The sequence below is a fragment of the Lactuca serriola genome, chromosome 6 (genome assembly GCF_051521515.1).
Source record: "Lactuca serriola cultivar US96UC23 chromosome 6, Lser_US96UC23_V15, whole genome shotgun sequence".
Lineage (NCBI taxonomy): Eukaryota > Viridiplantae > Streptophyta > Magnoliopsida > Asterales > Asteraceae > Lactuca > Lactuca serriola.
This window is the reverse complement of record NC_136413.1, coordinates 168,967,324-168,993,966: the sequence shown is the minus strand read 5'-3', so window position 1 is coordinate 168,993,966 and position 26,643 is coordinate 168,967,324. Positions and strand designations below refer to the sequence as shown.

General features: G+C 43.3%; 1 pseudogene; it reads left to right on the top strand.

Annotated features, from left to right (window-relative positions):
• Positions 1 to 473: 473 nt before the first annotated feature.
• Positions 474 to 26,269, top strand: LOC145060394 (sufE-like protein 1, chloroplastic/mitochondrial pseudogene; annotated as a pseudogene).
• Positions 26,270 to 26,643: the final 374 nt, after the last annotated feature.

Here is a 26,643-nt window from a genome sequence, read left to right as displayed (position 1 = left end):
AAAATGGACATCAAGGATCCATAAAGTTGCCAGCTTTATGGAATCCAATCACTCGAACCACCTTGAATCATGAGGAATGAGCTTCTAAGTCTAGATCTAGAATAATAGCACATAAAGATAGAAACTTGGGGACTTACAAAAGTAGAGAAGTTGTGCAAGAAGGTGGTGACGTGGTTTTCTTATTGGATATTTCCTCAAAGGGAACCTTCTTCTTTTTCAAGTTACAATCCACTACTTAACACTTCAATAACACCACAACCATACTAAGAACACTCATATAGGCCTAGGGTTTTCGAGATAAGAGGGTGTAGGCTGAAGAGAATGACCTAACCCTAAAGTCAAGGTCCTTAATTATGGGAAAAACCCTATATATCATGAGCTTGGGCTACACCAGCTATCACGTCGTGGTATCCCTCTTATTACATTGTGGCAGCCATCAAAATACGTGTTTCTTGAAATTGCAATGCTACATCATGGCACATGGTTTTTCCTAAAGACCTTACTTTTGATACCCTCTAGTCCACAACTGTTCTATTCTAGAAAACGGGTGTTACATTTTCCTTTGATATGAAAACCTTTTTCCATACATTGGATCAACGAAATTAGCATTGACTATCTAACCCGGCCCGTAGATGGAGATCGACTCCTCACCAACAAAAAAATCTTTTACCTATTGAAACAATAGCAATCCAATTGATACCCACTAGACTATTTACCCCGAGTTTGACTTACCCATTTTATTGGACCTAGACACACACCAACCTATCGAAGAACTCGCCAAAAAGATGCAAGAAATCGTCAATGTAGTCCAATCTGTACAGGATCCAAGAGCCAAATATGAGCAGTTGTAATTCTATGGCAACATCTTCAAACCCTTAAAGACGAATTCACACCTAATAAAAACAATATTGTATGATGTGTTTCTCAAGTGTGGTTACGAGCATATCTCAATTCCAACAATAAAAATGTGAAATTTGATGTTGATTCTAATTCTATACTTACCAAAGGTTTAGCAATTTTATTGGTTTATGGTCTATCTGGTCACCCGTTGCAAGAAATATTGAGCGTTTCTATAACACCTATTTTTCAAAATAGATCGGTTGAGGGTTTAAAATGATCAAAGGTAAGGTTTTTCGGAAAAAGAACCTTGTGCCACGACGTGATGAAGGGAGCATCACGACGTAACATGCTAATGGGATGAACGTGTATCCAGGATGGTTGTCACGATGTGACAAAAGGAAGGTCACAACGTAACATCAGCTATAACCCAAGCCCATGATCTTTTTGGGTTTCTTCCATATTTAAGCCCTTAAACTCAAGATTTAAGGCATTCTCTTCAGCCACCAGCCCTTTCAATGAAACCCTAGCCTCCATTGTTGAGTTCTTGAGCTTTTGGTGGTGTTTTGGTGTCTTGAAGAAGAAGGCGGTATCCTTGCATATAGCTTTCAAGTCTCATCATTATATTCTAGAAATTTCTTCGTAGCATTGAGAGTATTCAAGCTCCAAACTTTATGATTCCTTGTTTCTAGATCTAGATTTTTATGCACTATTCTCCATGTTTAGACTAGTGGGAGTGTTGAGATTCCATAAAGTTGGAAACTTTATGGGTCATTAGATTCCTTTTGTGGTTACATGTGCTAGATCTAATGTTTGCTAGAGAATTTTGAACTCATGCATGAGTTTTTGACATTTTATTCATCATTTGTGACCTAACTTAAGCTCAAGACTTGCATAGAGATTTGAACTCATGCATGCATATCTGTAAAGCAACAATTTTTATGGATATTTGGGTGTAAGGAAGCCTCTGGAGGACATGAGTGTGTGGTTTAATAGATTAAGGGCTTAGTCCATTAAGTTGTCAATAATTAGTTCCCATAAGATGACGATATGTATGTTACGTCATGACGATTAAGGCCCTCATGAATGTTTTGTTCGAATATTCCATGACGTGATCAAGAGTCGTCCATGTCGTGGTGAAGGTTGAATGTTGACTTTTGTTAACTGTTGATATTATGACCAGTTTGACCTTGCGTCAAACTTAAAGGACTAGGTTATTGATTAAGGTTCAACCTAGTTTGGTACTAATCGGTTCATGGGGGCGATCAGTGCATGGGGTGAGCGTATTACTGTGTTTCCTTTGGTCTTCGATTCAGGTGAGTTTCCTCACTATACAATGTACTATAGTTTATATCCTTGTATGTGAGGATATAGGTGTAGTGATATGATGGTTAGAGTAACAGTAGGGTGGTGATCGTCTATAGGATGCCTTAGGGGTTGTATGTAGTCACATAGGATAGCTTGAGAACTCTTGATGTAGGCTTTTTTGCCTGCTCCCTTTTTTAGTTGTGGCTGTAGAGTAGGATCACCTGTTTAAATGTCTATCTCACCTCTGGTTGCATATAGCTATACATTTCTTGGAGATTTGTTAATAATGACATAATATGTTGTGTGAGGCCTGATATGCAGTAGTGAGTTGTTAGTCAGGTGGACTAGGGTAGATAGTTTCCTAAATTTATGTGTTTACTTGATTGCTTGTTGTTTCATATGTCGACATATTGTGGTGGGGTGGGTTGAGGTGGTGCTGCTTTGTGTTGTAGGCCAACATACCTGGGCAGGCCAGTGATGGATCAGTTGTATGTTGAGGGAGAGTGATCTACCTACACTTTAGGCCTTGCAAGGAATGACAATCATATTGTAGGCTCAAGAGCGGTCCATGCATGTTGGAGGCCTTGCGAGGCGGGCCAGATAGATTGAAGGCTCATGTATGTGCATGAATTGTATGTATATTGTTGTATGTGGGAACTCACTAAGATTTGGCTTAAAGTTGCAGATTAAATGATTTTAGGTACCACTTGTGATTATGGGAAGGCAAATACATGATTGTACACACACATCAGCAACAGCGGAGACTCAATATTATTTATATTACTCTAATTTTCAAACAACTTAATTTTTAGGGGAAAAAGGGGGTTTTATAACTTGGGTTTTATGGAAATGATGATGTTACTGTTAGGTCCAGAAGGTGTTGCGTCTTGGGCTCGATAGTTAGTCCAGTTTAGTCTCTGGTATGGGCCTGTCCATCCGTGAGTTGTTTTGTAGGGTTTAATATTTATAGATGCTTGCATGCATCCGAGAACGTAAGATTTGATAGAGAATTTAATAGCGTTCATTGTTCTTATCTTTTGTAACCCTAAAATCCTCTACAACGGAAGTTCTTCATCGAGCTCTGCTGACGATTGAATCAATTGAATCATTCGACACATTCAGATTCATTCTTGTGCTTTATCTTACTGTTTTTCGCTTTCTCAATTTACCTGTTATCAGATCTAATCGATCAAAGAGTTTTATAAACTCATCAATTGGTATCAGAGCAGGAGGATGTGTAATTCATACACATCTCTTCTGTGAAAGAAGTTATTAGGGTTTATTCCGCGTTAACTGATATTTATTGAGCCGTCACTCCATAATTGACGTATCTCATTATTTATTCGTTTTTCCCTAATATTACATATTACAAGTCTGATCTTGCAACAGGTTAAACGATCAAGCATGGACGATTCTCAATCTAATCCTATCAGCATCTCAAACAGTATTGGATCAACAACAAAGATTCCAATTCTTTACACTCAAGATTACGAGGTTTGGGCGCATCATTTCGAAGACTATGTCATCGGATCTGAAGATAATGGGTAACTAATATAGGAAGCTATTGTGTCTGGACCATTTGCTCATTCAGGAACATCCAGAATTATTAAAACTCAGAAAGAGTATAATGATATGTTAAAAGATGTGAAAGACGTTGCTCAAGACAAAAAGGAGAAGTTTCAGTGCAACATCAAAGCATTGAGATTGATCTGATTCGCTCTTCAATCTGACACGTTTAGGTTGGTGAGTTCCTGCAGTACTGCTAGAGAAATCTAGGATCAGCTGCGAGAGTTGTATTCCACAGATGAAGATTTGGAGCACTCAATTCAGAACTTGCTTTTATCTGAGTTTGGAGAGTTCAAGCAAAATCCTGATGAGTCTGTTACACAGACGTTTGATCGCTTCAATCATCTTCTCAGCAAGATGATCAAACATGATATCGAAAGGAAACTAATTGAACAGAAGGTCACTTTTCTGAATGGCTTAAGATCCGAATGGAGAGCTGTTGTGTCTACAGTTAAAGCTCACGAGCAGTTCAAGTCATATTCGCTGGCGAAACTGGTGGGAATTCTGAAATCCCAAGAAAAGATAGTGATGCAAGAGAAGAGTGTGGTCTCAAACTTGGGGTCCTTGGCCCTCTTGTCTAAAAGCAAAAAGGCAGTAGAAGACGAAGATCTGAACCTGGAGGACTACGATCTAACTTCAAAAGATTATGCTATGATGGTGTCCAATCCCAAAAGATTCATCAAGAAGAAGTTTCCTACCAATAAAAACATAAATTGGCAGGGAAGCTACAGTTCTGAAAAGGTAAGGGAGGAGCCGAACATTGAGGAACCAAAGAAAGAGGCGAAGGTTGAAGCAGACTCTGGTGTCATCTGTTATTATTGTGGAGGAAAGAATCATTATGCCAAAGATTGTGTTTTGAAGAAAATGGCAGAGAAAGATGAGGAGAAAGATGAAGAGGCAATCCTTGTGAAAAAGCTGGAGGAAATTAAGAGAAAGAAAGCTGCTACTAATCCCTCTATGAATGCTCTTATTGTACAGGGTTCAGCAGAGGATGACGAGTTCAGCGGCGTACAGGTGTGGTCGACCGACTCAGAAGATGATGAGGTGAGAAAGCCTTCTCATGGAAAGGCGTATGTCGCAAAAGGTGGTGAAAGCAGTGGAAAGTGTCTGATGGTGACTAACGTATCTCACATGAGGGGATACAATACTGATGGTGGAAATAAGGACACCAAGGAGCAAGAGGACTTATGCTTCACAACAAAACCTCTTAGTGTGCAAATCAATAAACTTGATGAACTGATCAAGAAGGTACAATCTCTTTTTGTTTCGTTCAAAATTCCACAGAAATCGTATGAAAAGGAATTAAATAACTTAAATTCAAGAATCTCAAATCTGGATGGTTGTTTAACTCAAACTCGGGTCACAAATTCTAAACTAACTGACCAAATAAGCAGGGTGTCATCCAAGAGTGAGGAGCGACAGATGTGGACTGAGCTGAAGGAGTCGGAGCTAATTAAGTCTAAGGATGAAAACATTTATTTGCAAAGAGACAATTTGAAATTGTTAAAACAAAGGAGTGTTTTTTGTTTGATTTCTAAAAGGCTTTATGCCAACATTACTCAACTGCATCTAAATTGTGAAATAGGGCAGAAGATACATTGCATGATTTTACCCTTCCTTGAGTTTAAGGAAGATGAAATCGATGCTGAAGCGTACAACTATGAAAGTGTTGTATCTTCCGATGATGTGAATCCTACTTATATGTATGGTCTGGACAAAATAGAATCTTTTATAAAGTCCAAAGACCATAAGGACATGCTTAAAAATCTTTTGGATGAAAACGATAAGCTGACACTCAGGACCGAAACCATACAAAAATTTGACTCATTGAGTGCCAATCTAAGTTCAGAAAATAAAATTGATGTTGAAAATGCATCTGAACTTAATGAGGACAATGATATGAGTGAAATTTCTATAGAGGATGAAGTCGACTGTTCTGAGTTTGTGTAGCGACCAAAAATTTCAACCAATTTAAAATTTTCGAAAACAACTCGATTCCATTAAAGTTATTACAAAAAGGTTTTCAATATAATTTATTTTAAGTATTCCCAGAATCTCATCACGACATAAACACGAGGAGCGGTACGATCACGCCTTCGCCTTGCCACGGTCTCCTGAAGAACCTGAAAAACATAAAACCACAACTGTAAGTCCGAAAGCTTAGTGAGATATCCCCAAAATATCAACCACATATACCATACACACATAACATGCCATAACATATCCTATCACAGAACAACCATGCACTTCGGGTCTACTGTGGAACTGGTTCGCCGCACCGGCCAACAGTCCACCTGGTCCACCCTCCGAGTCTAGCCATATACCTCGAGTCTACAGTGTGATTGGTCCGCCCGCACCGGGCCTTCAATCCACCTGGTCCACTCTCCGAATCTAACCACATACATCGATTCTACAGTGTGATTGGTCCGCCTGCACCGGGCCTTCAATCCACCTGGTCCACTCTCTGAGTCTACAGTATGACTGGTCCGCCCATGTCAGGCCTTTAGTCGGCCTGGTCCACTCTCCGAGCCTTGGCACGTCTGGTCCGCCCTCTTGGGGCCTACAGCCTATCTGGACCGCTCGCTGGGCCTTCGGGACAACTGGTCCGTCCTGGGTATCTTGGCCTACAGCACAAAGCAGGACCCGCCTCAACCCAACTCCAGTCCAAACAACCATGTGCACATATACATACAATCATATAGCAATTCACAGTTAACAAGCAGATCAAACAGATCACATAACATATCATCATCCTAACCAGGATACCGACCTAACTGGTCACTAGCATAGCATCACCCTATCTCTCAGGATACCGATCTCAATCAGGTCTCTAACATATACCATCCTAGCTACCAGGATGCAAACATATCAAGGCATCAACATAACAACAACTACCCGGATCTCAATCCGATAAGGGCCGGCCTTGGTGCCGTAGACCCTGTTGATATAGTGAGGATAACTCACCTCGAAACTGAAGGCTGAAAGGACAAGATCCCGCTGCTCCAAACTCCGACACGAACTCCTCCACTGAACAACACCAAAGCACTGAACTCAATAAATACCCATAATTACCAAAATACCCCTGGAAGACAACTGGTCAACCCTTAGACAAAGTCAAAGTCAACCCCTGACTGACTCTACTTGCCGAGTCAACCCGATGACTCGCCGAGTCCCCAAGCTCAGAACTTCCCTCAATCCGCAACCTAACTCGCCGAGTCACCCCGAGACCTTCCGAGTCCAACAACTCTGAGTCCACTCGCACACAGCTCACCGAGTCATCCCTTGACTCACCGATTCTCGACTCACCCAGAAAATATTGGGACTCTTCGACAAGACTCGCCGAGTCCAAGAACAGGCTCGCCGAGTCTAAGGCTATCTTCAACCTACTCGCCGAGTTGTTCATACAAGTCGCCGAGTTCCAGGCCATCTTCATCCAACTCGCCGAGTTGTTCTTCCAACTCGTCGAGTTCCAGCCTATCTTCAAGCAACTCGTCGACTCTACCCATGTGACTCGCCGAGTACCACCGGTCTGAATCCATACAGAAGCACTCCCGGCAATGCAATTGATCCAAAACATAGATCTAGCCTCCTACAACCCATCCATCAGGTAAAGTGGCAAACTTTACGTGAATCCAAAGAGATCTAGGCCCTATACACTTTAAGGCTAGGGTTTGGGACATGATAGCTTCACTACACACTCAAACACAGGGGCTTTATGCATATTTGGACCATCAGTACTCCATATCTGAGGTAGCAACCTCAGATCTAACCTCCAAACTCCAAAACATACCAAGATGAGCTCTCATAAACCCCAAAATGATGAATCTATAAGAGTAACAGCCCAAGGACGAGATATTACCTCCAAAAGAACGCCCCAACTACAATGGAACTCGAATCCAAGCAAAGCCCCTTGCTCCAAGCCTCTTCTTCTTCTTCTTCAAGATCTCTTCAACAACCACCTCTGCAAGCTCCAATTCACTCAACAATGGGGTTTCTGCACAAAATTACGGTTTCTGGGACTCAAGGGGTGATAAGGAGGCTGGGGAGGAAACATAATGTTCCTTATATAGGGCTCAACTTTCGGATTTAGGGTTTTCTCCATTCAGCGCCTACTCGCCGACTCCAATACACTGACTCGCCGAGTCGGCCACTTAACACGCGACCAAGTCGCGACTCTACTCGCCGAGTCCACCCATGGACTCGCCGAGTCTATCTTTCCCATATTACTCTTTTAGCCCTTAAACTTTACTCTTTCTATTCCGGGATGTTACAATTCTCCCCCACTTACATTAGGCTTCGTCCTCGAAGCCTGCAACAACTCAACCCCTAGAAATACTCCTGCCATGCACCTCCTGGCATTAACCCAACCAGGTTCCTCAAAATACAACCATAGAAACCAAAAGCTCACTTTTTCCTTTCTTACGGTGTCCTAACCACCGACTCAAGCCGGCCACCGACTTTACCCTCATATAACCCCACTTAACAACTAAGTACTACTCATGATGCAACACATCTCCAAATCACAACCATCACTCGACCCATATGAGCTAGAAAATAATCATGCACCACCGGATTTCCGATCCGAGTCTAACTCTAATCATTCTGCTGACAGAAAGACACATTCTTCATAGCAACTCCCATGAGTTCTCCTCTTGCAATCACATACACATGCTAAACTAGCTCTAGCACCCTCAGGTTGGGAAAACCTGATACACTGATGATATCTCCAAACATCCCCTAAGATGAACCACTACTACGCACTCAACCCTTAATCAAAATCACACTGAGAGCCCAAGACTCTCTCCCTGCATCCCTTCCGAGCCTCTTGGCTCTACACCCACGGAATTCCCTCCGCGACCTCAGCAGAAGGTCCCAAATCGGATGTGACTCCATTCCACTGCCGCAAACATGCTGCTCAATAACCATACTCGGATCACTCTAATCATAACTCTACTATGCTGCTTTCACTTCCGTGAACCTGCACTCCCTCTCGGAGTTACACACCTCTCTCTTTTCCTTTACCAAGGAATCCACTTGGTCGCCTAGTCACTCCGACAAGTGCCACGGTGCTCGCCCAACGCCACACCACTCCTTTATAGCGTAACCGCTATCCATCCAACACACATACTCTGACTCTAATCGCAGGCACTCTCAAGCCCATGCACTATCTCAACTAATCAAGATCAATACCCGGGGCCAGACCTTCTAAAGCTAACACATCGCAACATACTCCATCCATCTCTTGAACCGCTCTATCAATACCTGCAGAGTCTTCAGCATGACTGGACCGCCTTCACATGCCTTCAGCCAATCTGGACCACTCTCAGAACCTTCAGCCAATCTGGACCGCCCTCTAGTGCCTTCAGTCTGGCTGGACCGTTCTCCGAGCCTTCGGCCTGACTGGTACGCCCACCGACCTTCAGTCTATCCGGACCGCTCAGCTAACATCCAACATTCTGAGCTATCTCTCTGCGAGACCCTCCCATGCATACTGTTCTAGCCCTCAAGGGGTTCCGAACTCTATCTCCATCATACACACTCGATCCCGGCCCGAATCCCAGGCCCTCCATAATCAAATGCCCTAGGTCTGTATCCCGCCCCGCATGCCCGGCACTTGCTCCTACCATCCTACACTTTGGGCTGGCAGAACACTGCTGAATCCCAATAGCTAAGCAACCTCAAATGCTCATCGATCTTCCGGAGAATTTTCTAATTCTCCCCCACTTGTAGCACCGACTATCAAACATCGGTCGCCAATACCGACCACCCAGAACAACCCTGCACAAAACCAACACTTACACGCGGACTGCTTCCCACAAGCATAAACAACCTTAACAAGATACCATATCAACACTGATTAATCCTCTCGAAAGAAGCTCAATCAGCATCTAACCACTCCTCAGAAAGTAGATGCTACCCGGCCTTCAAACCAATGCCAAGTTTCCACTAATAACCCTCATGGATGATAACCAACGAAATTCCCAAAACAATAACCCATAACTAACCCAAAACCCTCAAAAACGACGAATACCTCATCGAAAATCACACAAAGATACCAGCACATAAACAATACACCACAATAATCACAAGATAACAAGATATCAAGGAAGAAACATACCCGCAGCTGCTTTCGGCACTGCTTTGACCTCCTCTGCTGAAAGCTGGAAAGCACGACCCTGAGCCCTTGGGGGCTCCGCTCCACCCTGACCTCCACCTGTGATCCTCAAAGTGGCCGGTGCTGGAGCCTGCACCGGTCCTGCAGCAAGCTGTGGACAGTTGACCCTCAAATGTCCAATCTGATGACAATGATAACAAATCCTCAAATCCCGAACCGGCGCTGACTGCCGACAATCCCTCGCACGTGCGGCATGCACCACCGGACCTACAAACTCCGGTGTGACCCCTCCCATACTTCCCACAAGTGTGGCTGCTCAGATCCCCCATTCTAACATCAACGGTCTTGGACCGTTACGGCGCCGACTGCGACTGCACCGGAGCCTGCCTCAGCTCACGCAACTGCAACTCAATCTCTAACTCACGCCGCCTAGCGGCCTCCTACAACTCCAACAAGGTCTCGCACCTCTGCGTAGACATAAACTGTCTGATGTCCCTCTTGAGCATGCTCAGATATCGAGACATCCGAGCCTGCTCCGAAGCGAACTCTGGGCAGAACATCGCCCTCTCAGTGAACATCCTAGTGATCTCAGTCACCGACTCTGAATCCTGCTTCAGCTCAAGGAACTCCTGAGCCAATCTCTCCCTCTCAACTTGCGGAACATAACGAGTGCTGAACATCTCCCTGAACTGATCCCATGACACCACAGCCCTCTGTGCATCTGAATATGACCCCGTGGTCAATCTCCACCAATCCTTCGCCCAAAGCCTCAACAGGTTCAGAGCACACCTCACCCTCTGATCAGCAGGGCATGAACACATGAAGAAACACCCCTCCACGTCCGATAACCACCTCATAGCGACAATCGGGTCCTGAACTCCATCAAAGGTGGGACGCTTCGTATTATCGAAGTCCCGATACTGAAAGCCCCGACCAGCTCCTCCCCCTTGCCGCTGCTACAGCTGCTGTAGCCGCCGCGGCAGCCGTCTCTGTGAGAGCTGCATAGCGCTCATCAAAATACTCAACCATGGCGATCTTGATCGATCCAAACAACTCCGGCAACTCATCCCGGAACAACGCAACAATCTCATCATGCAGGATCTCATGAATCCTCGCATCCAACTCGCACGGGCTCATCTGACCAATAACCTCGGGCAGTACTGACCCGCCCGGAACTCCCTCTCCTGCTCCCGATCCTGACCCGGATCCACTCCCAGCATGCCTCGAAATCTCCATACTAAAAATCACCACAAAGACTCAGATACTTCCCACTATCCCGGAAACCAACTCTCTCCCAACCCACCCCTAGAGGTCATGGTTTCCCTGCTACGCGTATGGGTCCTGTGCTTTCAGTAGTACGGGCCATACTACCTTCCACACCTACCCATATTTGTATGAAGTACTACCACAACACCCTAGAGAAAACATGCATAACAACTCTCAACCCTCACCACTAGAGGAACACTGAAAATCTCCCACAAGGAAATCCTAGGCTATAGGCATCACAAATAAGGCAACATTATCATGAAATCCTGAAAATCCCTAGCCTAGTACTAGCATGTTGTTCTATCAAACTCAGAAACAAATATCATGTATGGTATTTTGGGGTTACTTACTGGCTCCGGCTGATCGTACCTCCGCATCCTCCTTTACTCATTTTGAAAACCATTTTAAATTCTCTTTTGAAAACTCTCCCCTCGATTTGAGACTGGAGTCACACGAGTGTTTCTCCAATTCACTCAAACCAAGGCTCTGATACCAACTTGTAACGACCAAAAATTTCAGCCAATTTAAAATTTTCGAAAACAACTCGATTCCATTAAAGTTATTAAAAAAAGGTTTTCAATATAATTTATTTTAAGTATTCCCAGAATCTCATCACGACATAAACACGAGGAGCGGTACGATCACGCCTTCGCCTTGCCACGGTCTCCTGAAGAACCTGAAAAACATAAAACCACAACTGTAAGCCCGAAAGCTTAGTGAGATATCCCCAAAATACCAACCACATATACCATACACGCATAACATGCCATAACATATCCTATCACAGAACAGCCATGCACTTCGGGTCTACTGTGGGACTGGTCCGCCGCACCGGCCAACAGTCCACCTGGTCCACCCTCCGAGTCTAGCCATATACCTCGAGTCTACAGTGTGATTGGTCCGCCCGCACTGGGCCTTGAATCCACCTGGTCCACTCTCCGAATCTAACCACATACATCGATTCTGCAGTGTGATTGGTCCGCCCGCACCGGGCCTTCAATCCACCTGGTCCACTCTCTGAGTCTACAGTATGACTGGTCCGCCCAAGCCAGGCCTTTAGTCGGCCTGGTCCACTCTCCAAGCCTCGGCACGTCTGGTCCGCCCTCTTGTGGCCTACAGCCTATCTGGACCGCTCGCTGGGCCTTCGGGACAACCGGTCCGTCCTGGGTATCTTGGCCTACAGCACAAACAGGACCCGCCTCAACCCAACTCCAGTCCAAACAACCATGTGCACATATACATACAATCATATAGCAATTCACAGTCAACAAGCAGATCAAACAGATCACATAACATATCATCATCCTAACCAGGATACCGACCTAACTGGTCACTAGCATAGCATCACCCTATCTCTCAGGATACCGATCTCAATCAGGTCTCTAACATATACCATCCTAGCCACCAGGATGCAAACATATCAAGGAATCAACATAACAACAACTACCCGGATCTCAATCCGATAAGGGCCGGCCTTGGTGCCGTAGACCCTGTTGATATAGTGAGGATAACTCACCTCCAAACTGACGGTTGAAAGGACAAGATCCCGCTGCTCCAAACTCCGACACGAACTCCTCCACTGAACAACACCAAAGCACTGAACTCAATAAATACGCATAATTACCAAAATACCCCTGGAAGACAACTGGTCAACCCTTGGACAAAGTCAAAGTCAACCCCTGACTGACTCTACTCACCGAGTCAACCCGATGACTCGCCGAGTCCCCAAGCTCAGAACTTCCCTCAATCCGCAACCTAACTCGCTGAGTCACCCCGAGACTCGCCGAGTCCAACAACTCTGAGTCCACTCGCACATAGCTCACCGAGTCATCCCTTGACTCACCGATTCTCGACTCACCCAGAAAATATTGGGACTCTTCGACAAGACTCGCCGAGTCTAAGGCTATCTTCAACCTACTCGCCGAGTTGTTCATACAACTCGCCGAGTTCCAGGCCATCTTCATCCAAGTCGCCGAGTTGTTCTTCCAACTCGTCGAGTTCCAGCCTATCTTCAAGCAACTCGTTGACTCTACCCATGTGACTCACCGAGTACCACCGGTCTGAATCCATACAGAAGCACTTCAGGCCATGCAATTGATCCAAAACATAGATCTAGCCTCCTACAACCCATCCATCAGGTAAAGTGGCAAACTTTACATGAATCCAAAGAGATCTAGGCCCTATACACTTTAAGGCTAGGGTTTGGGACATGATAGCTTCACTACACACTCAAACACAGGGGCTTTATGCACATTTGGACCATCACCACTCCATATCTGAGGTAGCAACCTCAGATCTAACCTCCAAACTCCAAAACATACCAAGATGAGCTCTCATAAACCCCAAAATGATGAATCCATAAGAGTAACAGCCCAAGGACAAGATATTACCTCCAAAAGAACGCCCCAACTGCAATGGAACTCGAATCCAAGCAAAGCCCCTTGCTCCAAGCCTCTTCTTCTTCTTCTTCAAGATCTCTTCAACAACCACCTCTCTAAGCTCCAATTTACTCAACAATGGGGTTTCTCCACGAAATTAGGGTTTCTGGGACTCAAGGGGTGATAAGGAGGCTGGGGAGGAAACATAATGTTCCTTATATAGGGCTCAACTTCCGGATTTAGGGTTTTCTCCATTCAGCGCCGACTCGCCGACTCCAATACACTGACTCGCCGAGTCGGCCACTTAACACGCGACCAAGTCGCGACTCTACTCGCCGAGTCCACCCATGGACTCGCCGAGTCTATCTTTCCCATATTACTCTTTTAGCCCTTCAACTTTACTCTTGCTATTCCGGGATGTTACAGTTTGTCAAGTGCGAACCCGAAAACCACAAAAATCTTATTTCTGAAAATTCTGTGGAATTCGCTCGTTTGTTCAAAAATAAGTCCCCGACTCTTGAAGAAAAGGTTGTTGTGTACCAAAAGGTGAGAACAACACCGAATCAAGTGTATAAGGTCACAGGAGTAACCGAGCATCAAACAACAGAACTCACTGCCATAGTGAACGAAGATAATGCAGATGGCTGTGATGAGTTCTTCTGGTCAGCTCCTATAGATAATGCCGACGAAATAGTTGGTTTGTCAGAGCGAACGTCCTAGAAAACAAAAGGAAGATATGTACCAGAGCCGCTGAATAAGCCTGACAACTTTGACATTCCAAGTACAAGTGGCACAAAAGAAATACCTGTAGAAGAAGTCACCTCCACAAGCGAAACCTCATCTATGAAGAGGGAACCGGCTGCCAAGAAGCTGAAACAAAAAGATAATATCCATAGACAACCGAAACAGGTGAAAAATCAAAAGCAGCAGAGAAACCTAAGATACAAAAAGAATCTCTCAGAGCGAAAATAGTTTTGGCGCTCTCAAAACACTCATTTCTCTTATCCTGATAAAAATTCAAAGTCAAAGAAAGACTTTCGGGCCGCATGAGGAACAGAACCGAAAGGACAGGTTCGGTCCTGAAAGCAATAGCAACCGAAAGGATAGGTTCGGTCCCGAAAGCAAAAGCTACCGAAGATCCAGGTTCGGTCCCTCTAATGACCATAAACAAAAGGGTCATTTAGAACATCAAGTCAGGAAAAACTCCCAGTCTAAATTCACTCGTTCTGATTCCTCTCATTCTCAATCCTTTTCTAAACCCAATTCTGTTCCTGCACAAAATTCAAAATCATCAACGAACATGAAAGGAAAATCGAAGATTTCCTCAGTCAAGGATGACCGAAAGCAGTTTAATGCCCAAACACCAAAATCTGAAACCAAAACGACTATAGCTAACCCTAACAAAATCAAAGTATTCACTATTAAGAGGAAAGATGAAAAAACATTAATAAAAAGAACATATCTTTTTGATGTTTCTCTTACTATTCCTGTTCCTGTGAAAGGCTCACGTGGACACAAGAAACTTTGGGTTCCTAAATCTGCTTAATTTTTGCAGGTTATTAGTGATGAGCAGTTTGACGAAGAATGATACATTGATAGTGGTTGCTCACGTCACATGACAGGAAGGAAGGAAGAGCTAAGGGAGTTTCGATCTCTTCAAAATGGTGGTAATGTCAAGTTTGGTAAGAACTCTATGGAACGATAAAGGGTTATGGGATGATAACCAATGGAGACATCACAATAAGAAAGGTGGTGTACGTTGAAGGGTTACAGCATAATCTCATCACTATGCTTCAACTGGTAGGAGGTACCGATCTGAAAGTTTCATTTGACGACGAAGGTTCAGAAATCATAGAGAAGAAATCAAAAAGGGTTATTCTCAAATCAGACCGAAAAGGCGAAATGTTTCCTCTAAATCTCAAACCAATCAAAGGAAATCCAACTATATGTCTTTTGTCCAAAGCTCATTCTGACGAAAGCTGGTTGTGGCACCGAAGGCTCTCACATCTCAACTTCAAAGACATCAACAAGCTTGTTACTGGAGGTCATGTTCGGGTTCTTCCACTGCTCAAGTTTGATCGAGAACACTTGTGCGCTGCATGCGAAATGGGGAAACAAGGTCATCAAAGTCACCCATCCATTATAAACACAAAAGTTGTTGAACCACTTGCTTCACATTGACTTGTGTGGTCCATCATCAATCGAAAGCATTGGCGGTAGCAAGTATATTCTTGTTATTATTTATGATTTCCCACGTTTTACATGGGTGTTCTTTCTGAAGCACAAATCTGAGGCTACTCTTAAGCTAAAGATGTTTATCAAGCAGGTAGAAGTGCAACTGAGAAAAGTCGTTCGAAACATTAGGAGCGACAATGGACTGGAATTCAAGAATAAAGAATTTGAAGACTTTTTGGCAGAAAAAGGAACCAGTCACAACTTTTCAGCTCCCTACATGCCTCAACAGAACGGTATTGTCGAAAGGCAAAACCGATCCTTGTGTGAGGCGGCACGAACCATGTTAAGTTTCGCTTCTCTTCCCTTGTATTTCTGGGCTGATGCTATTGCTGCAGCATGTTTTACGCAGAACATGTCTTATCTCAACAAGCGCTTCTCTCTTACTCCTTATGAGATCATCAATAACAGGAAGCCGAACGTAAAATTCTTCCATGTGTTCGGCTCATGATGTTTCATCTTCAACTCCAAAGAACATCGTAACAAGTTTGACGTTAAAGCTGATGAAGGAATTTTTCTGGGATACTCTCTTTCTTCAAAATCATATCGGGTTTTAAATAAGCGTTCTAGAAAGATTGAAGAAACATATTATGTGACTTTCGATGACAGCTACGTCAAGAAGCTAAAGACTGCCGAAGGAGCAATTGGAGAGATTTTCTCTCAGACAGGTCAGGTCACGGCCACGATTGCTAATTTGTTCGATCAGTTTGTGGAATTATTCGATGAACCTGAGAAAGCTACTCTCTCGGAAGCCAAGGCAGCAGACAACAAAATCGATCATCTGAAGCAAATTGTTGAAGATGCAGCCAAACGAATGGGTGAAGGAGAAAAAGTTCCAAACGAACCTCCTCAGCAAGGCGCTTCAGTTGAGGGGGAGAATCCACTTTCTTCAAATCAACCGAACTCACAATTTCAGGGGGAGAATTCTATTCCTATGGCACCTGAAAGCTCTGCTACACCAGAAAGTCCTGTAGCACCCGAAAGCTCTGCTACACCCGAAAGTCCTGTAGCACTCGAAAGCTCTGCTACACCCGAAAGTCCTGTAGCACCCGAAAGCACTGCTACACCGGAAAGTCCTGTAGCACCAGAAAGTCCAGCTACACCTACGAGCTCTGTTGCACCCGCAGGTTCGAACCAACCTGAAAATCAAAAAGACTCATCAGTCGAGGGGGAGAATTCCGATATGTTCTACGATGACGATAGTCAATCTGAATTGGAAGAAATGGTCAACGCCGAATTGGATCCATCTTATGATCCAAATTATCCTCCTCTTATTAAATGGACCAAAGATCATCCTATATCTCAGATAGTGGGTAATGTCTCTGAAAAGGTCCTAACCCGATCTCAACTGAAGGTAAAGCAATCATCTCTATCCTCCAAAGTTGAGTTCTGCATGTATAATTCTTTTGTATCCAAAGTTGAACTGAAGACAGTAAACACTGCTCTTGGTCATTCTGACTGGGTTCAAGCTATGCCTCTGTCGAAAGAAACAAGGTTTGGCGCCTTATTCCAACTCCTAAAGATGCCTTTGTCGTTGGTCTCAAACGGGTATTCATAAACACAATGGACAAGGAAGGTAATGTGATTCGAAACAAAGCTCGTCTCGTGGTGAAAGGATACTGCCAGGAAGAAGGAATTGATTACGAGGAAACTTTTGCTCCGGTAGCAAGGCTGGAATCTGTTCGAATATTTCTTGCCTACGCTGCACACAAGAACTTCGAGGTCTACCAAATGGATGTAAAATGCGCCTTTTTGAATGGAGAACTTGAAGAAACAGTTTACGTGGAGCAACCTCTGGGTTTTGTGAATGAAAAGCACCCTAATCACTGTTATATTCTAGACAAGGCAGTTTACGGTCTGAAACAAGCGCCTAGGGCATGGTATGAAACGCTAACTAAGTTCTTAAAGATGTCAAAATTCAAACAAGGTTCGGTTGACCCAACCTTCTCTCGTAAGAAGGAAGGTAACCACCTTATGATTGTTCAAATCTACGTCGATGATATCATCTTTGGCTCAACGAATCCTAGCTTAACAGCTGAATTCAGAAAGCTGATGGAGACTAAATTTGAAATGAGCTCAATGGGTCCGATTAACTTTTTCCTTGGTTTAACTATTAGACAGGGACCCGAAGGCATCTTTATCAACCAGGAAGCATACACCAAGACTCTTCTTGCTAAATTCGGCATGATGGGAGACTGAAAGATCAAAGTTCCAATGGCGTTCGGCACCAAGCTCACACCATCCTTGGAAAAACCGGCAATTGATATAACGTTATACCGCCAGATGATTGGTTCCTTGATGTATCTCACAGCTAGCAGGCCCAATATAATGTTTTCTGTGTGTTATTGTGCTAGGTGTAATACCGTAAATTTCAAAATAATTTTTCGCATAATATAAAAACATATTCATTTAATTTTCATAAAACATCAATGTTTAAAACTCCAATCCATGTCATACAAAGAATCCCAAGATCACATATCATAAAAATCCCATATGTGTGTACTGATCAAGCCGGCGCCTTCCCACGGTCATCACTAGTACCTGAAACAAATAACACCAACACTGTAAGCATAAAGCTTAGTGAGTTCCCCAAAATACCACGCATAACACATATTAGCCACTCGAGGCTATAACTCTGTGGGTCCGTAGACCCTACTCTGTGAACCCTCTGGTTCTAACTCTGGGAACCTTCCGGTTCCAACTCTATAAACATGCACAGCATAAATCACATAGAAATAATGCAGTACAACACATAACATACATATAGCATACAAATACTCTGTCACATAACTCTGATTACCTACTCAAGGTAAAGTATAGTGAGAAGACTCACCTCGCGTATCTCGATAACTCGCGAATCCCGGAAATCACTCGCGCTTGATCCTTCGAGCTATAATCCTCCTATAACACAATATATCTCTAATTAACACTTTCACAACTAAGGTTGACTACCCCTATCAAGTCAACACTGGTCAACTCTGGTCAACGGTCAACGGTCAACTTTGACCGGACTCGGTGAGTCTATACGTGTTCACTGACTCCCTAGAATCCTCCCTTGACACGTCGAGTGCTTCCCTGACTCGACGAGTTCCACCTGGCATGAATCGCGGGGCCACCACGACTCAACTCGCCGAGTCTCAAGAACAACTCGGTGAGTTCAGGCTTGACTCGGCCCCCTAATGACTCTCCCTGACTCACTGGGTCAACCCCCAACCCGGCGAGTCCACTCGATGAACACTTTACGTGAAACCCCAACCCTACTCGCCGAGTCTCAAGAACAACTCGGCGAGTTCATGCCATGCACAAACTCTATTGACCTTCTGAGGTCAGATCTGCTTTCCCAAACCATAGATCTAGCCTCCCCAAGCATGAATGTCATGTAAAGTTTGGAACTTGATGCTTGTATAACCCCCACAAGGCATCAAAAGATGATTTGGTCCCAAAAATGACCACCTAGGTCTAATAATTCCATAATAACCCAAAAAGCCCCAAGGGTTATGGTCTCTGGACCTCTTTGAGTCCAGATCCAAGGCACAAACTCGAAGAGGGACCATTTGCTTCACGTAATCACTCTTCAAAGGGATTATAAAACCCAAACTCTAAAGATCAACCCTAAAACTGAAGGATATTCGAATCATTACCTCAAAATGAACCCTCTGGACTCTGGATCTGCTAGAATCTCACCTCCTCCTTGCTCTTTCCACCTTCTTCTTGCTAAACAAGGAATACAAAGGCCCAAAAGTGACTTCTTCTCTCCCAAAACGAATTAGCTCTCTTAGGGTTCTCTCAAGGGACTGGTAGCCGCAATGGGAGGCTATAAGTGCCCTTAAATAGGCTCCAAACCCGGGGATTTAGGGTTTCATTAAACAGTGTGGACTCGCCGAGTCCAGGCGCGAACCTGCGTCCAAACCGCGATCCTACTCGGCGAGTCTGAGCTCCAACTCGCCGAGTATCCTCACAAAATACCAAAAATATAAGAATAAATAATACCTGGGAATCCGGGGTGTTACACTAGGTTTCAGGCGAATCCTCGTGAACCACATATGCTAGCAGTGAAAAACATACTCGGGTATCTGAAACGAACCACCTCCCTCGGTCTATGGTATCCTTCAAACTCAGGTTTCTTCGTTCAAGCCTACTCAGATGCAGACCTTGGAGGATGTGGTTTAGACAGGAAAAGCACAACTGGAGGCTGCCAATTCCTAGACGGGAAGTTGGTTAGCTGGCAATCAAAGAAACAGACATGTGTCTCTCTGTCTACAGCCGAAGCAGAGTACATTGCAGCTGCCTCCTGTACATCTCAAGTGATTTGGATCCAAAGCCAGCTCCGTGATTATGGACTCAATATGAAAAAGATCCCACTATATTGCGATTCAGAAAGTGCAATTAGGATCTGTCATAACCCAGTGCAACACTCCAAGACCAAGCATATAGCACTGAGCTATCACTTATTAAAGGATCATGTCGAAGATGGAAACGTCGAAATTCACTTTGCTCGAACCACTGATCAACTGGCCGATATCTTCACCAAAGCTCTTCCTAAAGCGAGTTTCAATAAAATTTTACAAGGGCTAGGAATGATGGAATCGGAGTCAGTACCAAAAACTATTTCTCAAAACTAAACGTTGGAAACGAAATGAACCGAACGTTCGGGTTCGGTTCACGTGTGTGCCGAAATGAACAGAACGCTCGGGTTTGGTCCTATTCTCTGATCTTCGCTTATCACTCAAAGGTAGTTTCTTTGGTTGTAAACCTTTTCTATTCTTTTCTCAATTTCATCTCTCTTATTTTCAAAGTTCTTTTCTTTTTCAATTTCATTTTTTTTGGCAACCGAAATAGACCGAACGCTCGGGTTCGGTTCCAATTTTTTTTGTCTCATTTTTTTCTTCTTTAAAATCAAAAATTCCAAAATCTTTTTCTTGTTTTTTTTAAAATCAAAAACTCCAAAAATATTTTTTTTTGTTCGATAATTTTTTTTCTGTGGATATGTGTGGGGAAATTCTTTCATTAGTTAAGTGTCCCTAGAAGCATGCTATTGTATGTATCCAAAGCCTCATCTGATTCTGAATAATAGCCTTACTGACTTGGTATATACAAACCTTGTCTTCCCAATTAGCCTTTCATATTTATTCTAATCATGAGCTACCTAACTCTCTTCTCACATGAGATAAGAGTTTTCTGCTTTGACCTTATTTTAACAGCAGAGGTACTTTGGTTTCTTTACACCATCTATACTACTTTTCTCCATCTTGTTCGCTTCATAAAAGTAACCCTTGAGACTCTTAGAAACTACCACTGAGGTTTATGGTTACACAATTTCTGTGTTCATGATCTTAGCTTCGTGTCACTACGTGCTAAGTGAAACCCACAATTCAATACCTACTATGCATTGACAGTGAACAATCAACTTTGCTCTAGCTTTCACTAACGAATTGACGAACTTATCCATGGGGATGTGACGTGAAATATCTAATTTCTTTTTGTTTGATTCTTATGAAATTGTTAAATCCCATAACATTTCTTCCCTTGGAATCCAGTTTTTAATTTTTTTTAGATTTCACATAAAGTAATTTACACTGCCACTTAAATTCTATTCACACCTGCTTGTTCAACAGACTACATTGGTCTCACAAGCACTTCAGTCGATTTCTGTCTTATGTCAAGATCAAAAATTATGAACTGAAGCGAAAGCCACCCAAATTAGCCTGATTAAAAGATGCCTTTCAACACTTCTCAATAAGTGTCTGATCGTACTTCAACGGGAAACCAAACAAACACTTTAAGGTCTCTCTTGACTTTGAAGGAAGAGATTCGTGCCCGGGATCCATTGTTTCGTGTCTTTACTGATATCACAAATTCCCACATATGTGTTGCTTTATTTCTTTTTTCTTTTACACACTAAGCACGAAAATCTTTTTGATTTTCCAAAATTCTAGTTACATTCTTTACAAGCCATGTTTTTGAAGTTATAAAAGAGTTGTGGCTCATAATGTTACACGTGGTCATTCTGCTTTAAGATGACATTCCCTCTAAAGGGATAAGATGCTGACTCAGCCGGGAGTCCAATCGCTTTGATTTTCAAACGGCGCTTGAAGGACAGGCGTGCGAAGTGGACCCGTTTTTTTTTTAAAAACGGCGTCTGATGGGAAGGCGTGTGAATCGGGACAGTTCTTCTCTCTCCTGCGTATTCATCGGGGCCACCAACTGTCACGCATCAATCACCTACGAAAACCCTTCGTATTTCCCTTGAAGATTTGGGGACAAATTTTTCGCTCTCTTCTCACCACGGTATAAAAGGTAACCTCGACCATTATTTACCTCATTACTGCACCCAAATTTCAGAGAGCAAGAAAATCTTTGAGTATTCTACTGTTCATCATCTCTCCCAACTTCTTCACTTCAATGGCGGACTCATCTTCTGTTCATGCCACTTCCCACATCCTGTCGATTTGTCCTCAACAGAGTCTGATCATCGATCTTACTCCACACGTTTACGATGCCTTCATGTTCCCGATCATCGAATGCCTCAAATATTCGCCGCTTGCTCTCGCTCTCACCAAAGTTGAAGTTGTTCCAATGGAATGTTTATCACAAATCTTCTCCACTGCTCATTATGATAAGTCTGTCGATAGAATCTTCTTTGACATTCTTGATCACAAGACATCCATCTCTAAGCAGCGATTTTGTTCGCTTTTAGGGTTTGAACCCGATTCGTCTAGGGTTAACTCTGACTCCATTCCAGTGGGCCAATTGTTTTCCATGTTTTAAAACATGGGATATACTGAGGTGCTGACGACGGTCACCAAGTTCAAGAAATCGTGCTTGCCTCCTTAGTGGAACGGGTTCTTCACAGTATTATTCAAGGGGTTATTGGAACGCAGTGTTGGTTCTGACGGAGCGAGTCGTCTCTTCATAACGATTCTTTATGGGGTATATCACGGTATCAACCTTGACTATGGGTCGATGTTATGGCAGCAACTGATTCAGAGCCTTGCATCCATATCTCGACACTCCGAGATCTCCTACGCTCGATTCTGGACGTTGATCACCAAGTGGGTGATGGACAAGTATCACGTTCCCATCGTTGCTGGTTCTCCACTCTCTTCGATAGGTACTTTCCATACTACGAAGATTATTGTCTCTGATGCATCTAAGTTCCAGTTTATTGGCTCAATCCCTGAGTCGATGTTTGGAGACGTCCCAAGCGACAGCCGTATCATCCGAACCTACAAGGAGTTTCGTCGCTCTGGTCCTAGAAAGCTCACTCCTGATATGATCAAATCCATCCACGATGCTGATAGGCCCGCTCCGATGGGAAAGAAAAGAAGGTTGCCAAGGGAGCAAAAGGCCCTTCTCCGAAGAAATGCAAACTCACCAAGGCGGCTCAATCTCTTCCTCTGAAGAAGAGGAAAACCCAACCCAGACGAAGGCTGATACTCGCTTCCTCCTCAAGCGAATCTAAGGAAGAAAGTTCTGACTCTGAAGAGTCCCTGCGTGGTAACACTCCTCCACGATCGCCTACCCCAGAGGTACATGTTTCTAGTTCACCTATCTCTTCTCCACCAATATCCATTTCCATTTCCATTCCCCCCATAACCTCCACCACTCAAATACCACCCACTTCTATCCCAGTACCCCCTCCCATCTTTACTGAAGCGACCACAACAACCGCTGAAGTAAGAACCAATGTATCTGATACGGGGGCTCCTACTGACGCACCCAAACCCACTCCCACTACCAAACATACATTAGCAACCGAACTTACTTCCACAACCGAGCCTCCACCCTCACCTCCACCCTCCTCTCCTGCTCACTCCGCAGAGAATGAAGAACCATTTCCTAGTTGGGAGAACATGACAGTTGATTCGGTCTATTACAGTCCATATCAGGTGCAAAGTGATGATGACGATGATGCTCCTGTAACCAAAAAGCATCTCAAGGAGCTTCACGAGAAGATTGATTCTCTCATTGCTTCCTCCTCTTCTTCATCCCAGTCTAACATCTCTGAGGCTGCCATTCAGAGGATAGTTGATGCTTTTACTAAGGCTCATGAAGCCTCCATCAGCTCAGCCACTGCAGCTATTGATGCCTCCACCAAGGCCTGTGTTGCAGCGACCGAAAAAGTCGATAAACTATTTGCTGATGCTTCTTCTTTTTTGCAGTCTTTACAGGAAACTGCCGATGCCACTAAAACGAAGCTTGACCCCATTGTCAACAAGCTGGCTATCTCAGTTGCCTCAGAACTGCAGTCCTTCGCCACTCTTCGTCAAACTCTGACCAATGACAACCCATTGTTTAAGGCGACCATTGATGAGCACCTAACTAAGCTACATGAAGATCTAGCTGCCGAGAACTCTCTCATGGACGCTCTCGCTAGAAAGACCACTGCTCTCAAGGTCAAGAATCTTCAACTCTCCAATTCTCAAAAGGAGATTGAATCTCTTCGATCTGAAAGAGAGGTGATTTCATCATGTGTTTCGGATGTCCACGCAGCCCTTTCCAACATCCTTGAAGCACATGATCCAATACTAAATTACTCAGTGAGGCGTACTCTCACAGAAAAGCTTGCTCCTTCCCTTTCTCTCCTGAGCAAAATTGAAGGGCTCCTTGAGTTCGTGTCCATTCCGAAAACAAGGGGGAGAGGATGTATCTCAGCCGCCTCCCACTTCTACAGCAACAAAAACAACCGAACCTCCTTCAACAGGTCAAGCCTCAGGTTCGGGTGTCAAAGACAAAGGGATGCAAATTGCTGAAGATATTGACGATGATAAAGAGACGATTGCATATCTCTTAAAGAAGTAAGGTCGCGATAAGGATGCTGATATGAGCGCTCGGGTTGCCAAAGAGGCTGAGGCAACTGAAAAAAAATTGAAAGAGGCTCATGACCTTCTTGAGAGTAGGAAAACCCTTTTTCCTCCGTGGACTCTTGAGAAGCTTTTGAAGGAAGCGATTGAAAATCCAAGAATTTTGTGGCTCGAACCAGTGATTTCACTGGATCGCATCAACTCTGTAGATTCTCAGTTCGACATGCCACTGACCCGAAAGGCCTTCATCTTCCATGCCTTTGACAACGTTGCTGATATCCCTCATCCTCATCCAAAGGTTGACAGGGATCTGGTCGAGTTCTATCTGAGGGCTGCCCAACCACAATATCAAACTTGGAGCGCTCAGAAGATTGTCAACGTTCGGGTCCTCAAGCCGTTTCGAGAAGGGAACTTCACGAACGTTTGGTTCAAGGTGCTGAGGGGTTCTGCTAAAACCAAACATGCCATTTTGCTTGCTGATCTTCCCAATTTGAATCCACATGATTGGATAATTTTGCACAACATCCTCCTCACAAATGAAGCAGAGTATGGTCCGATAATTGATCATTTCAAGAGGACGCTTGTATGCTACATCATGGAAGTTGCCAAGATGGATCAGGAGATCGCTAGCATTTTCAAGAAAAAGCCCACTATTTCTCATGTTGGCTCAGCAAGTGATCTGAACATGATGCAGATGGGAAAGATTGACCCGAAAAGAAATTTTGTCATGTTTACCAGAAACGAAGGCCAAAAATGTATGTTCGCTTTGGCAGACAAACATCTCTACACCACTGCATGCCTGGAACATGTTTTAGGAATCATTCATCGTTGCAAGCAAAACTCAGCAGACGACAAGAAGTACTTCGATGACATGATCCAGTGGTACATTCGCTTCAGACAGACAATCCTCGCTCTCATCCCTCGTTTGTTTGAAACCACTAAGAAGGTTCCTGCAGCTGTACCCAGCAAGAAGAAGTGATAGTCTCGCTCCAATTGACGCAAAGGCGGAGATGGTTAGGTCCAGAAGGTGTTGCGTCTTGGGCTCGATAGTTAGTCCAGTTTAGTCTCCGGTATGGGCCTGTCCATCCGTGAGTTGTTTTGTAGGGTTTAATATTTATAGATGCTTGCATGCATCCGAGAACGTAAGATTTGATAGAGAATTTAATAGCGTTCATTGTTCTTATCTTTTGTAACCCTAAAATACTCTAGAACGGAAGTTCTTCATCAAGCTCTGCTGAGGATTGAATCAATTGAATCATTCGACACATTCAGATTCATTCTTGTGCTTTATCTTACTGTTTTTCGCTTTCTCAATTTACCTGTTATAAGATCTAATCGATCAAAGAGTTTTATAAACTCATCAGTTACCTTAATTAAAAATGATCAATTTTGTTGTGAAAATTGGATGTTACCGTTTTCCCATATTTCATTGTTCATTTGGGTTTGCAATAGAGTTGGGCATCTTCTAGGAACAATGGGTTTTTGAATATGTTGAAATTATTGTAGGATAGGCCTTCACTTTATATGTAGAGGCTAAGAAAGGAATTGAATCATCTATTCATATTCAAACCCTCATTAAATATTGTATCTGATTCAAAAGTTAAGAAACCTATTAAAAATTCGAATATTGATGGCGATGTAAAATTGAGAACCCTAATGATGTTTTGTAGAGTAGATGACAATGGATTTTAGAAATTTAAAGAGATCTTAAATAAATTGAATTGGAGATCAAAGATCTATCATGTGAGTATGGTGGGTATTAATGGCAGACTCATTCTAATTTGAAAGTGGTTTCAATGGATTTTAGAAATTTAAAGAGGGATCTTAAGGGGTATTTTTTTTTTTTGATAAATTACTATGACTATAAAATATAAAAGCCGATTAAAAAAGTTTAAAAAGTAAATTTTAATAAATATGGGATTTTAAAATTTAAAAAGAAAAAAAATATAATATTTAGATTATAGAATAAATACAATATTTTAAAATTTTATAAGAATATATGCGAAATTCTTAGAATTAAATCAAGAAACTGAATGTAACATTGCACTAATGGATGATTAGTTTATAAGCTTTTTTGATCTAATTGTGGGGGTTTAAAATCATGTGCACATGAATGAGTGAATGACCACATGATAAA